A 13,232-nucleotide genomic window follows, 5' to 3' on the forward strand; every position below is an offset into this window, starting at 1 on the left:
TTTGGCCTCTTTCTCCTTTGGCCTCATAGATCTCTGAAGGACATAAATGAATAAGAACCTTGTCAAACTGGAATTCAGAGCACTGTGTTTCTTGCAAGAAAAGCAGAGAGCTTTGCTGCAGCGGGACACTGCTCTCAAAAATATTGATTTCTACTGTGCTGTTCTGTGTAGATTCCAGTTCAGGGCACAACATGACCTGTAGTAGTGTGGCATACCTCCTCATTATAGAACAGTCAGCACAGACTGAGGAAGCCTCAGACAGCAGCAGAAAAAGCCCTTTGTGTGGACCCTGCTTATTTTTGAGTAAGCTGTTTTCTGAAACAAAACAGTTAACAAGATCCAGGCAAATTTTTATTTTCCTTCCTGTTTCTTCCTCTGTCTTTTTCACTGTAACATTTCATTCTGCAGTTAATATTTACTGCTCTTTGCACTAAGGTAAGCAAGTGATTTCAGTAATCCATGTCTAGCCTTTTATCTCAAATACAGTAACATTCTGACGCAAGGTCCAGGCATGACCAGTGGTTCACTTTGTATCTCACAGGCTGAGGGTGCTATCAGAACTGATGTTGCTTGCCAATCTAGTTAAATAAAACTTACTAGGTGAAAATGAACTGAAAACATAGTAACAGATATAGATAAACATATATTTTCTTTCTGGGTCTAAATGTGAAAGACTTAATAGTGTGGCAGATGTACTGAAGTGTGGATCATGGATGGGTGACCTGGTCATATAGTAAACCCAGTGTGTTGCTGAGAGGAAACAGTGGTAGACCTTGGCCTTAATGGAACCTGCTGAATGTACCTTTTCTTCCCTTAGCCAATTTGCTAGTATCTTGCACCTCCATCAGTACAGCAGAAAATGTAAATCCCAGAGGCAGCTTTTCTCAGAAGTACTTTACTGTAGCACATGCTTGAATGTGCTGTCAGTCATTGCTCTGCTGTTGATTTTTGTTGAAAACAGCAGATTCTTACTGGTACCAGGGCAGCACTATTAAAGGAGTTCCAAGGGAGAGTTGGTATTATCTCTCTATGGCCAAGATTGCACCTCTTACTTTGAAAGTGTTCCGGAGTTGATGATATGATAATGGTTTCAATATTTGCTTATATTAGTTTAAATAACGTTACCAAGAAAAATATAGAACAAGAAAAAGAGAAAACTTCTGTAAATGCGTAACAGATGGACCAGTGCATTATGGGATGAACACATAACAGACTTGGACTTGTCATCACTTTCCTCACAGTCGCATTCTTCCGATGGTTCATGTGGCTTACACCTGTGATATACTAGCAGCAAGGCATGAGAGGCTCCCAGGTTCAAAGCAAAGACTCATACCTTTGTTCCTGCCTGTAAGTCATTTTGCTTTTAACCTTTTCCTTCTCTGTTGTCAGTGTTCTATTTCACATGTAGCAGCTCAGACTATATACAAAGACATTTTTCATTTTTGTGCTTGCACATGTTTCTTTTATTTAGCATAGAGGATATGCATTAAAGCATGATACAGACAGTAGAGCTAAAAGCTACATAAATATATATATATATATATATATAAACTATACTACACTATTAAAAAATAGAGAAAGTTAAGTATGTTTAAGCATGCAGACTCTCAACAGTCTCTAAACCTTTGCTGTGTTGCATGATTATAGATTTGACTTTTAACATGTTATGAAAAATCAAAACTTCATTCTCATTTCTTTCCTTCTCCAGCAGCACCAAAGGGTTCTTCAATCAGATGTGGTAAGAACCTGGACTAATGTTCAGTAATGCACCGCAAGGGTTTTTTAAATGGGGAGAGAAGTGTAAAAATGACTGCACAGTAAGAGGGGTGAAGGACCTCATTTATTAAAGGCTGCAAAATAGCACTGTAGCAGAGTGACTTGTCATTTCCAGAATGTATTAAACTGTATCATTTGCATTAAGAGTTCTTGCTTATAATAGAAATGCTTGCTTTTAAATTGACACTCAAGAGCCATAGGTCCCAATAAACTAGTGGAAAATAATAACAATGATTAAAAGAAAAAACAAAACAAAGAACAAATGGCAAGAAATCTATGTGACTAGACCACATAGATTTTTTTGACTTAAGATTTAGCATCCTTTCTGTTTCCTGCTACATATAGTGAAACATTGATTCATAGCTGGAAGTTGAAGTGTGAGTGAAAAATATCCATGCTTGTTCTGATTATTTCCATGTTGGTTTTTACATTTGTACAGCACCACTAGAAATAACGCCCATATATAGTTACAGTGGTATTCTGAGCATTTTGGTGCACTTTAGAGTACTCATTTCTGTTCTTAAGCATTTTGTCTTTGACACAAATGCTACTGCACATCAGGACAAAAGCTTCCCAAAAGAGGAACCAGACAAAGTAAAAATAAATAAATAAATAAATTGTAAACTATACACTTGATATGCTTTTAGACATTCTGAAGAATTTTAGTGGCATCCTGAAGTGAAGACATTTAACAGACCTCTCCACTATTGATTTTCGGAATTTGGCTTTAAACACATCCTCTTTTTTAAAAAAAATGACCTGATTGTTTCATGCTCTTGTGACAGTATCTTATCTAATTTTGTCTATCTTGTATCTACTCTGTAACTGTCTTTAATGATCTCCCTTCATCACAGTCCTCCCAGCATTAGCTGTTATCTGACAAGTCAGGGCCACAATTCCTGATAATTAGAAAGCATTCTTCCTAAGGAGTCTGATAAAAAGTGGCCAGCTTTGTTATAAAACATGAAGTTTTAGTTGACATTGAACAGAAAGCTAATTTTTAGTGGCAATTTTATGTCTCTTTGTGCCTTTGCTGAATCTGTAGTTAAGACTTAGTTACTCTCAAAACGCTTTTATTTCTTTCTAGTCGTGAAACAAACATGAGCTTCACAGTTTGCTTATTTCTATTTATGAGGATCTAGACTACATTTTACTAAAGAAAGTAAGGAAATGTTTGTTGATGGCAATGCAATTGAGTCAGGTTGAAATATTTATAGGAGACTATGAGATGTCCATTAAAAAATGTATCAATTCCATGTATTTTTCACAGAAACAAATATGGGAAAGAAAAATGAAAAGCAAGAAAGGTCAAGGGCATTCACATTATCCTGAGGAAATTCAAATTAACTTATGACAAATATGAATATTTTTACTCCATCTCACACAATATTTTATCTGAATGATGATGCATATGTTAATAGATTGTTTTCTGTGGCTTACGTTTGCGTTCTCAGCCAATTATCCGTCATTATGATGTGAAAATTATGAATATATGAAATATTTTTTCCTTTCTTTTCATCTCCAGAGCATTCAGCAAGTCCCCCTTATCAGTAAACATGGGGGGGAAAAAGTCACTCAGTGAGTGTAAAATGACATAGGAACTTTCACAGAATCACAGAATCGTAGGGGTTGGAAGGGACCTCCAGAGATCATCAAGTCCAACCCCCCTGCCAAAGCAGGTTCCCTACACCAGGTCACACAGGTAGGCGTCCAGTCGGGTCTTGAATATCTCTGGAGAAGGAGACTCCACAACCCCCCCCTGGACAGCCTGTTCCAGTGCTCCATCACCCTCACCATAAAGAAGTCCTTGTGCACATTTGTGCACACATTTCCTACATCAATAATTTCTAGTAAAAACATTTCTCATTTTAGAAGCCAAAGTAGACTGGAGGTGGCAATTGTTTCCTTCTTCTTTGACATAATGCTCCATGTTAATGATTCTATTAGTGATACTAAAGCCTTTGATCTGACTTAAATAACTAATGACTCATGTCACTATTCATGTTCTGTGTTATCTTCAAATAACAACAGCAAAAGAGTCTCCTTTTCTGAATCAGTGTGAAATTCCTACCATGATAATATAATCACTTTTTTAATAGCTATGTCCTGAGCAGTGAGTTTGCTTTGAAGAATCAAGTATAATGAACAATCACAATAATTTAAAAAATTGTAAGTTTTCTTAAAAAAAAAAAAAAAAAGGCTAAGAATAAGAGAAATAAGTACAATAACAAATATTCTAATGAATAGAGTTCTAGCTATAAATACTAGTGAACTGAACATTTTTTACATACATATGCATGCAAACCCAGTGACTGAAGATGAGGCCTCTAAACAATTTTAAAGTGGAATAACTTTGAAGAATAAATAATATTTTAAACAATGGGACAGATGAATAGAGTTTCAATCACATAGGAAATACTTAACTCACGTTCATAATACCTGAATAAAAACTTGTCCAAAATTGATGCTCTGGTTCAAATTTGACTTGGAGGACAGGGAATACAATGTGTCTGATGTAGTTTCTCTAATTTAAACCCTTCGCAGTGATTTGCAGGTCTGGCAAAGCATTCTGTTAGGTATTACATACAATTAGGGAAAGAAAAAATTATGCTGTTTTTCTTTTCTCTTATTTCCTATGGTTGTCTGAAGTGCTTTTTCTCCCACAAGTTAGAATTTTATACAAATTTTATCTCTCTCTACCAGGTTTTCAGGGCATCTTCTTCATCCTATGCTAAATAGGAGCAGTTTTTTACAGTACAAAGATAAGAAGTTGGATGTATGCTTGTTTTATAAAGCAAGAGTTCTTCATCCAGTTCCAGAGGGCAAAATGATGAAAAGGCCAGGTAACATTAAACATTCAGGTCATATAATAAACTCCAAATTCAAGGTATATGAAAGCCTATAAGAAAGAAACATATCCAATATGTCTTCACAACATCTTGTCAAGGGAAAATCACACTGCTAGTATCTGCATCTCTTTTCTCCCAGCCAAATGTAGAATATCATTTCCCATATAAACATTTGACAATAAGTAAGACGTTATTTTCTAAACATAGCTTTGCAGCAACTCTTTGATCAGTTTTACTTCATGCAGGGGAAGATCCCACATAAGGAAGAGGTTAATACAGAGAACAACCATGGACAAAGGGAAAATTGGACACTCAACACTATCCTACATTTTACTTGCGTACCAAATATGTTTATCCTCCTTGTCTCCAAAAGAGGCAATACTCCAAAAGCGCACCTTAAATATATCCTTTTTTCCTATTTCTCTATCTTCCTTTATGTCTCTTCTTCCTCTTCAGAGTTCCTTCTCTATTCTTTTCCCATCTATAAGGTAAAATGAATACCACAGTCGCAATATCATACTTGCAGTCCAATATGTAACATTTGGATATCTTCTAGCAAAACCTTTCATGCTTAATTTTGTCACTTGTGAGAAACATCATTAGACCCACACTTGATACCTTGTAGAAAAAGATTTGCCTTTCGAAACAGGAAGGCAAGGCACCTTACAATATTAAACACACATGGTGTGTTAATAGCAAGAGCAGAAAATCTAGTTCTGTAAAAAAGTATGGTTTAAAGTGCAAATAGATTTAATATCTTTAATATTAAATTCCCAATCCAGCTTTGACTAAAGAAAAATCTGTGAGAGTCATATGCTACAGTTACTATTAAAATTTATTACATTATTAAATATTTATAGACATGACTAAAAATCTCATTAAGCAAAGCATCGATGTGATAATAACGTTCATAAAAACGTTTTCCTGATTAGTTCTCATGCACTTTTCATAACAGTCTCTTTAATTTGTTCTGCAGTAGTGACATGGGCATAAATGAAAAAAATCCCAAACATCTGCCAGTTTTATAATATATTTAAAATTATTTTTTATTTACCTTCTGAAAAACTTCCTGGAAACTTGTAGTTGCCGAAACCCAGATATTTGGCACACAGTTGAGTCAGATGCAGGTGGAAATTAGCAGTATGTGTTTTCCTAAAATGAATATTTACTGTCTTATAACTGCAAATGGCTTAGTCTTAATAAAGAAGCATTCACTCTTCTGAGTAGATATTTACTTCACACTTAAACATGAAACTGGCAACTTAAAAGCACCCAAAGATTTCTGGGGGGGGTGGGGGGGGTGAGATGGGGGGAGGATGGGGGGGGAGGAGGGGAATTGTTTTGGTGCTTACACAACATGAGTATTTGGCCATACTTTTTTACTGGAGATTCTCTTAGCTTTTGTGGTTGTGTCTTTGACAGCTTCCAAGAGCTACCTGCCGCCAGAGTCCACAAAGCACATCCCATGTGGGGAGCTATGGTCACGGTGAGCTGGCAGAGGTATGGATGTGTCAGGTGATTCAGCATCCCACTGGACAGGCAGGCTGATCTTGACTGGGTCAGATTTACCAACACTGTTGGCTTTCCTTCCCTAACCCCATATCTGAGGTCCCCAGCAGCCTCACTGCCATTAGAGTTCTCAAACTGGTCCTGAGTTGCAGTGTCACCAGCAAATAAAAGGTCCCATGGGCTGCTCTTCAGTAATATGTAGCACAAAGCTATCTTCCTTTGTGTAGTTATTTTTCTTTTTAAATATGTTGTGTAAGAATCTAACATATGCCCTTGTATTATGAGAAATCTAAAGTGGCAGTACAAATACTGAACATCAACCAAAACATTGGGAAACTGAGCAAGAAAAAAGATTCAGAAAGGATCTGGCACTAACAGTACTGGTCTGTAGTGGCATCATACCTATTAAAAACTAATGTCAGTCTGTGCGGACAAAATGTACTACAAAACTTGTGTTTGCTTATATTTGAGGCAAACATGTCTTGAACTAAATGAAAAGCTGTGAATCTGACGTACAAAGATTATCCCTGCTGATAACAAAAGCACTCAGAAACATCACTGGCTGTCTGAGACATGAGAAGGAGCAGAGCTATAGCCGGAGAGTACAGCTGGAATACTTGGCAGTGCTTTTCCAGTTTCACTGTACTACAACCTGCTTCTGTTACATAAGAAAATATCAGTTTTTCCTCCCTATCTAGCAACAACAAAAAATAAATAAATAAATAAAAGAATTTGATTGAAAAAGCCAAGATTGCTAAAGAGGAGCACAGGCACTTAAATTGTGCAATCAGTTTTAAATGAAATACAGCACTTGAAAGAAAAATTCTGTTGTACATGGTATACACAGAGAAAATGGTGTAACAGAGTGCTTGAAATGAGCTTTGTCCAGCATTTAGCAATAAAAGATTTTCAAAACAATAGTAGACAAGAAAACAGAAATAAATAAACATATCCAAAATTAAAGACTGTTATTGAAGTGACAAGTCCTGATTTTGAGGAAAACCATCATGTACCGCAGGCAGAGATCAACTGATAATCATTCCCCTGCTCTTAATGACAGAACATTAGGCAGGGGAGCTGAGAAAAGACTAATCTGACTGACCATTCGCTTTTTCTCCAGAAGAAGGCACAAAGAATGTGAATTCTGCACTTCAGCTAAAAGAACTTATATATATGTAGCAAGAATAATATGGGGTAGATCTTCCTATTACAGCTGGGCAGAGATGTTTCTTACACTGTGGTGTGGGGTAAATGTGGGGCGGCCAAGGTCTGCTAGCATGCTAACAGCCATGAGCTGATTGGCTTTTATTTTATTTGCCTTTGGATCCAATGAGCTAAACTACCCTCTTCAAAGCCAGACCATTTGTCAGCAATGTTAATCTGTGAAAGTTATTAAATATCAAGTGCAGTAATTGTTAAAGGAGGTCAGATGGCTCTGCTTTTAGCAATACAAGCCCTAACGATCTCTTATTTTTTTGCCATTTTCCATGTACATTATAAGCTATGTGAATTTTTATGTCTGGTTCATCTATAAAGTTGAAAACTATACTGTCAAATGAAACTGAAGTTTTTACTAGATGAATGAAGAATTATGTTAAATGGTGAATTTCAGAAACAGAATACTGGATTTTTTGGAACCATGTTTTATTGAAGCACCTGGAGGCACTCAGGAATCAAGCAAGACTTTACAAGTCATTTCAAAAACTGAACTTTTAATTCATTTAAAATTTCAAATTATCTCATTTGTATACCTAGAAATTTAGACCTTTTCAGTCTGAACAGCTTAGCTTAAAATCTGCTTAAAAAAAATGCACTTATCCTTTTCACATCTGTGTAGAATTCTCAAGGAATATTCTATTGTATTTCATTTCACAGCTGTGCTTTGGGGAAGGGCTTGCTGACACTCCTTGTTACACAAGGCAACAAGGAAGAGACAACAGGACTTCATCACTCTGGTTCTGAAACAATCTTCAGCAGCATTTCATAGACAAATGGTCTTGTCAGTTTGTATTTAAGGAAACCATGTGGCAGGTTCATATAAATAGGTAGAACAGTTTCAAGCAATAAGGATTTCCTTCATCCGCCACTTAGATGTTGCAAAGACTGATCTGAAGGTCATGGAAAGGAAGAGGATGCAATTTAGTTGTAAAGAGACCACAGAAAGATAAAAGCTCAGACTGAAAATTCAGACTGAGATTTTGTTTGCCTGCTAGATGAATGTGAAGCCAGTGGCACTTAGTGTTTCATGTAAATGCTGTTTATGATTTTCAATGTTCAGTCTCTGAAATGAAATTAAAAGGAAGAACATATTATTAAAATTTGAATGGTTAAAATTATTACATTATTGAAATCATTTGTAACTGGAAAAGGAAAAAAAATATCAATGACAGAAGAAAAATAGATAAATAGATAAATAGATAAATAAATAAATAAATGATATAATGAAAATAGAGTGTAACAGCACTGCTTGTGCTCACAGACCTGACTCTATCCACCCCCTGTACTTGTACCTGTGTAAGACAATTGCAGATCATGAGTCTCTTGTCTCACTTCCTTCTCTCCACTTGTACTTCACTGAGATGGCACGGCCCTGAAGACAAGAGGTATATGTAAAATCTCTGAAGTTACTAATTATTATTTGCAATTAATCAAATTTTGACTTTGTTTTTAGTACAAAGATAGTTCTGAACTACAATAAAAATTCTTTTTCTAGATAACTGTGTGTGTAAGGCATCACAGACATTACTCTGAGCACAATTCTGATAAAGTAGGAAGGCATCATCCTTAATATGAGTTGGGGTCTGGTGCAGACTCAGTTTTTTCTTGAGTCTTTTTTTCACAGTTGAAAATACGAGCTGTATTTCCTTCTCTACCTCATTATGTCAATATTTGCAACATTTACTGTTCTGAGCACCGAGTAATAGATAAAAAATTTGTGACACACAAAGCACCGGAGGCAACATGATTTTTTTTTTTTTTTTTTTTTAATTACCATGTTCTAAGCAGTGTTGCAAAGAGTATGTATGTTTGTTTTAAGAACCAGTTTTCTATGCACTTCATTCTATAGTGTTATTTACACCACTGATATCTCTATTCCATACAAAATTGTTTTAATGTCAATTCTCTAAAACAAGAAAAAAAATCCACATATTCCTATTTCTAATTGATTTCTAAAATAGCTTTGTAAGCTAATTCTGGTCAAATGGCTATTTGTTATTTGTAAAAATACACAGTTTTCAAAATGTGATATTTTGGGCAGATTCAAAACCAAAGGAAAACGTGGAAGAGACATTATAGTCTATGGATTTTCACTGAAAAGCTACACCAAGTTTTAGTCAATCAGAGTCCCTAAAAATGCTAAAGTTTGTTCAAAAATATAATTGCTTTCTGTCCAAAAATGATATGAAAAACTTCAGCTTCTTTTAACGTTAAACACTGCTGGTCATGAAATGAGCACCATGCATGAGAAATCCTTCATCATCTAAAACAGTTGCAATCATTCTCCCTGCAACCAAGAATACAAGCCAAGATAGAAATGCCAAAAGAGCGCTGCCCAAGTTAAACAGGATGTGGTGACAAGTACCTACACTGTGATTACTGTTTTACTTGGTGTCTGAGAGAAGGTGGTACAAGCTACAGGTGTGGCCTAAAGCCTAAAACCCTGCTAATGTCAGCAGAGTACTAGCCCACTGATTTCCTACCATTAACACCATGCAAAAACGTCCTACAACATCACAGGCTTCAACTCAAGTCCCAGAATCAGAGCTGCTTCACTTTTCATGCTCTAGCTCAGTCCAGGAAACTTAGAAATGGACAAATGCTAGTAAAAGTTCCCACTAGACTAAAGTAGGCAGAATTATAAGCCAGGCAACGTATGAAAGAATATGCAATAATAATGACGTATCACTAAGTGATTCTGCCTAACCACTCTGATCATACCATTTCTATCCAAGACCTAGCTCAGCCCTTCCTTAGGATATGAAGCTAGGATGGGTCACCTTTTTATACTTGGCCAACTCAAAAGATTTGTACCGAGTCCTCCTTATGGGTGGAATTTGATTAAAATATCAACATCTATATCTAGTATCTAAATATCCATTTCTAGTACATAATTGCTAAAATCATTCAATTTGACATTCTACTGACCCAGTTTGAAGGCTTTCCTATCAGGGTTTTCCTTTCAGTGTTTGTCTCTGCTTACAGAAAAATGTTGGCAACATGTTAGTAATTTTTGTTAATATTTTTAATAAATTATTAATAGCAGCAGGAACATCAAATCTCAATGAATCCTATGTGGATTCTAAAAATCAACTGTAAGAATACAATGCATTTCTTATAGCTGCATAGACTGCCTCTCTAGTGAGAACACAGTCTACAAAATAATAATAATAATAATAAAATGTTAAATATATGTTATTTAAAAGAACTGGACAGAGATTTATCACTCATATTTAATACAGCAGTACCAACTGGGTTTTATTGCAACCAGTGACCTAGATGATTTACGTCATTGCTTTCTTACAGATTAATATTAATTTCCAAATGTAATAATAATGAACTTGTGCAACATGTATTTTATGTTCAGTGGTTATGTCCATGGTTTCATTTTCCCTATTAGAGTGCCCAGAATAGAACAAAATACAATACAACATAGTAAAATATGATATGATGAGGAACAGTGCAATACATTATCATACAGTAACATACAATACAATAATTGAATTGAAAAGATCGTGTCCAACTGCCTGACCACTTCAGGTCTAACCAAAAACTAAAGTGCATTATCTAAATGCCTTTTGAGCACAGACAGGCTCAGGGCATTGGCCACCTCTCCAGGAAGCCTGTTCCAGTGTGTGACCAACCTCGTGGTAAAGAATATTTTCCTAATGTCAGTCTGAATCTCTCCAGATACTGCTTTGTGCCATTCCCATGCGCCTTGCCATTGGTTGCCAGGGAAAAGAGCCCAGCATCTTTCCCCGTGCTTCCCCTCCTCAGGGAGTTTCAGGGAGAAATGAGGTTGCTTCTCAGTCTCCTGCAGACCAGACAGCTCATATGGCCTCAGCCTCTCCTCATAGCCCTGTTAACAGTTCTGTTGACCTCCCCCTGGATGCAGTCAAACATCTTAATTTCTTTACTGCAGAGTCCAGTACTATATGCAGTATTTAAGGTGAAGCCTTATCAGTGCAGTGTATAGGGGGAGAATCACCTCTTTGACCAGCTGGCTGTGCTGTACTTAACACACCCCAAAACACAATTTGCCCTCCTGGCTGCCAGGGCAGACTGTTAGCTCATATTGGTTCTACTGTCAACATTGCTCATGTCTTTATATTGAAAAGCAGAATGACAGTGCTTTTGAGTAAATGAGCCAGATCTCCAGCTACATGAGGATAACATTGTTTCACTCAAGTGGGAGAAAGTTGTTCAAATGCCAATTCCCCTGACCTAGAAGATCTTCCCTGATTTAATTTCTCCTGTTGGACTTTTCCACTGTGTAATTAAACATTAACTGGGTAAGAGGGAAACAAAGAATAAAGAAGGAAAAAAAATAAGCCCTTTGTAGAGGTTCCAGTCCTCTGGTCCAAGGAATATTTAATTATTTAAACAAAGTAGAACTGCTTCACTGGAGAGGCAGAGAGAGTTCCGTGGCGATAGTCTGATAGAAAAGAACTGGCAGAGAAAACTTGGAGTATAAATCTCAATACAGAAAAAAGTGCCTGAAAGCAAAGTAAATAAAATTATCTTTACTAACTGAACCGAAATGAAAAAGTAGAAAGATTTTATTAGCAAATTAATTGTCCTCAATCAGATATTTCACACTTATTTACATTTTGTGTTCTGTTCTGAAATTAGTCAAGTAGCCATTGGGGAATTCATCAGCTTTAATGCACTTGCTATAATCTTGGTGTATTTGTTGTGATGATTTGTTTTAAGTTGTAAAGCATACTTTTCTAATCTTCAGCAAAGTTTACAAAAGCCTGAGGTGGAGGTACTCTGAAAAGAAAAAGAAGATATTTTTCACAGGGGAAAAGGAAGGCTGGTTAAATAGTGATGTTACATACAGTGTGTACCTTTACCAGTGACATATGCTGAATCCAGCTGATAGGTCAAATGCACAAGTGAAGTTTTAATAAAAACAGATGCCCAGAGGATCCTAGAGCAGCTGCAGCTGCCCATAGCTCCATGTGTAGAACATCTTCCCTATGCTTCTCAGTGCTGCACTCCCCCACTTCCAAGAAACCAGGGGCCTCTTAAAACAAGGTTGAAAGAAGAACGTCTTGCTAGTCAGCTGGCAACATATCTGCATTTTTAAGCTAGCCTGGATACAGCAGAGGAGAGCTTAGATTTTGCTATGTGACTGACCTCTCTTAGCCAAGTTCATAACAGTGTGAGCTATCAAATATGACAGGCTCTTGGCAAGCACTTGTATGCTTTTGGCAAGAACCTCTTCCAAGCCCAGCTGGGATCAATTAAACTAAATAATAGTTCTTGCAATAACTAGTTCCTACCACACTCATAAGAAATTGCTTCGTTGTTTGAATGTAAATACTGTTAAGTTCATACCTTGTTTACCTTTACCCCATTCTGAAGAGACTATAAAAAAGCTTCAAACCTAAGATTTTAAAAGGAAATTTGTAAAGGTTAGGTGAGGAAGAAACATGACATGTACAGGCACACATTCTTGTCTTGTTTCCCATCAAGAAATCCACTGTGTTCTTCTAATACCCCAAATACAGAAGTAAATAAATAAAATAAAAATAAAAATCCGACGTATTCATTTCTCAAAATGTCTTGTTAAATGGAGGTGTCAGTGTCCATAACTGATTAGTAAAGTGATCTAACTAAGCTGTTATCAAGTCCTCCCTTCCAAATCCGGAATAACTGACCAAAAAAAAAATCCAAAACCAAACATGCGCTACAACTCAAGTGTTTCCAGGGCACAATGATACACTAGGACAAGGAGTATTTAAATTCTAGGTGATTCTTAGTCATTTTACTTCTGCATGGATCTTTGATGTGAGCACCATGAGTAAACAATCTTATCTTTTAAATGAAGAAAAACATTGTAACTGGAGTGACTGAATATCAGAATTATTTTCC

At 36.3% G+C, this 13,232-nt stretch overlaps 1 long non-coding RNA gene across 1 annotated transcript; it reads left to right on the forward strand.

Annotated features, from left to right (window-relative positions):
• The first annotated feature begins 232 nt into the window (after positions 1-232).
• LOC146762585 (uncharacterized) lies at positions 233-8,937 on the forward strand. The gene is made up of 5 exons (XR_014942327.1): positions 233-303; positions 1,242-1,347; positions 1,709-1,738; positions 6,048-6,125; positions 8,010-8,937. It is a non-coding gene; the product is annotated as an uncharacterized LOC146762585 (long non-coding RNA).
• The last annotated feature ends 4,295 nt before the right edge of the window (positions 8,938-13,232 follow it).

This window comes from Coturnix japonica, chromosome 1 (genome assembly GCF_054131305.1).
Source record: "Coturnix japonica strain WE chromosome 1, WE-NBRP24, whole genome shotgun sequence".
Lineage (NCBI taxonomy): Eukaryota > Metazoa > Chordata > Aves > Galliformes > Phasianidae > Coturnix > Coturnix japonica.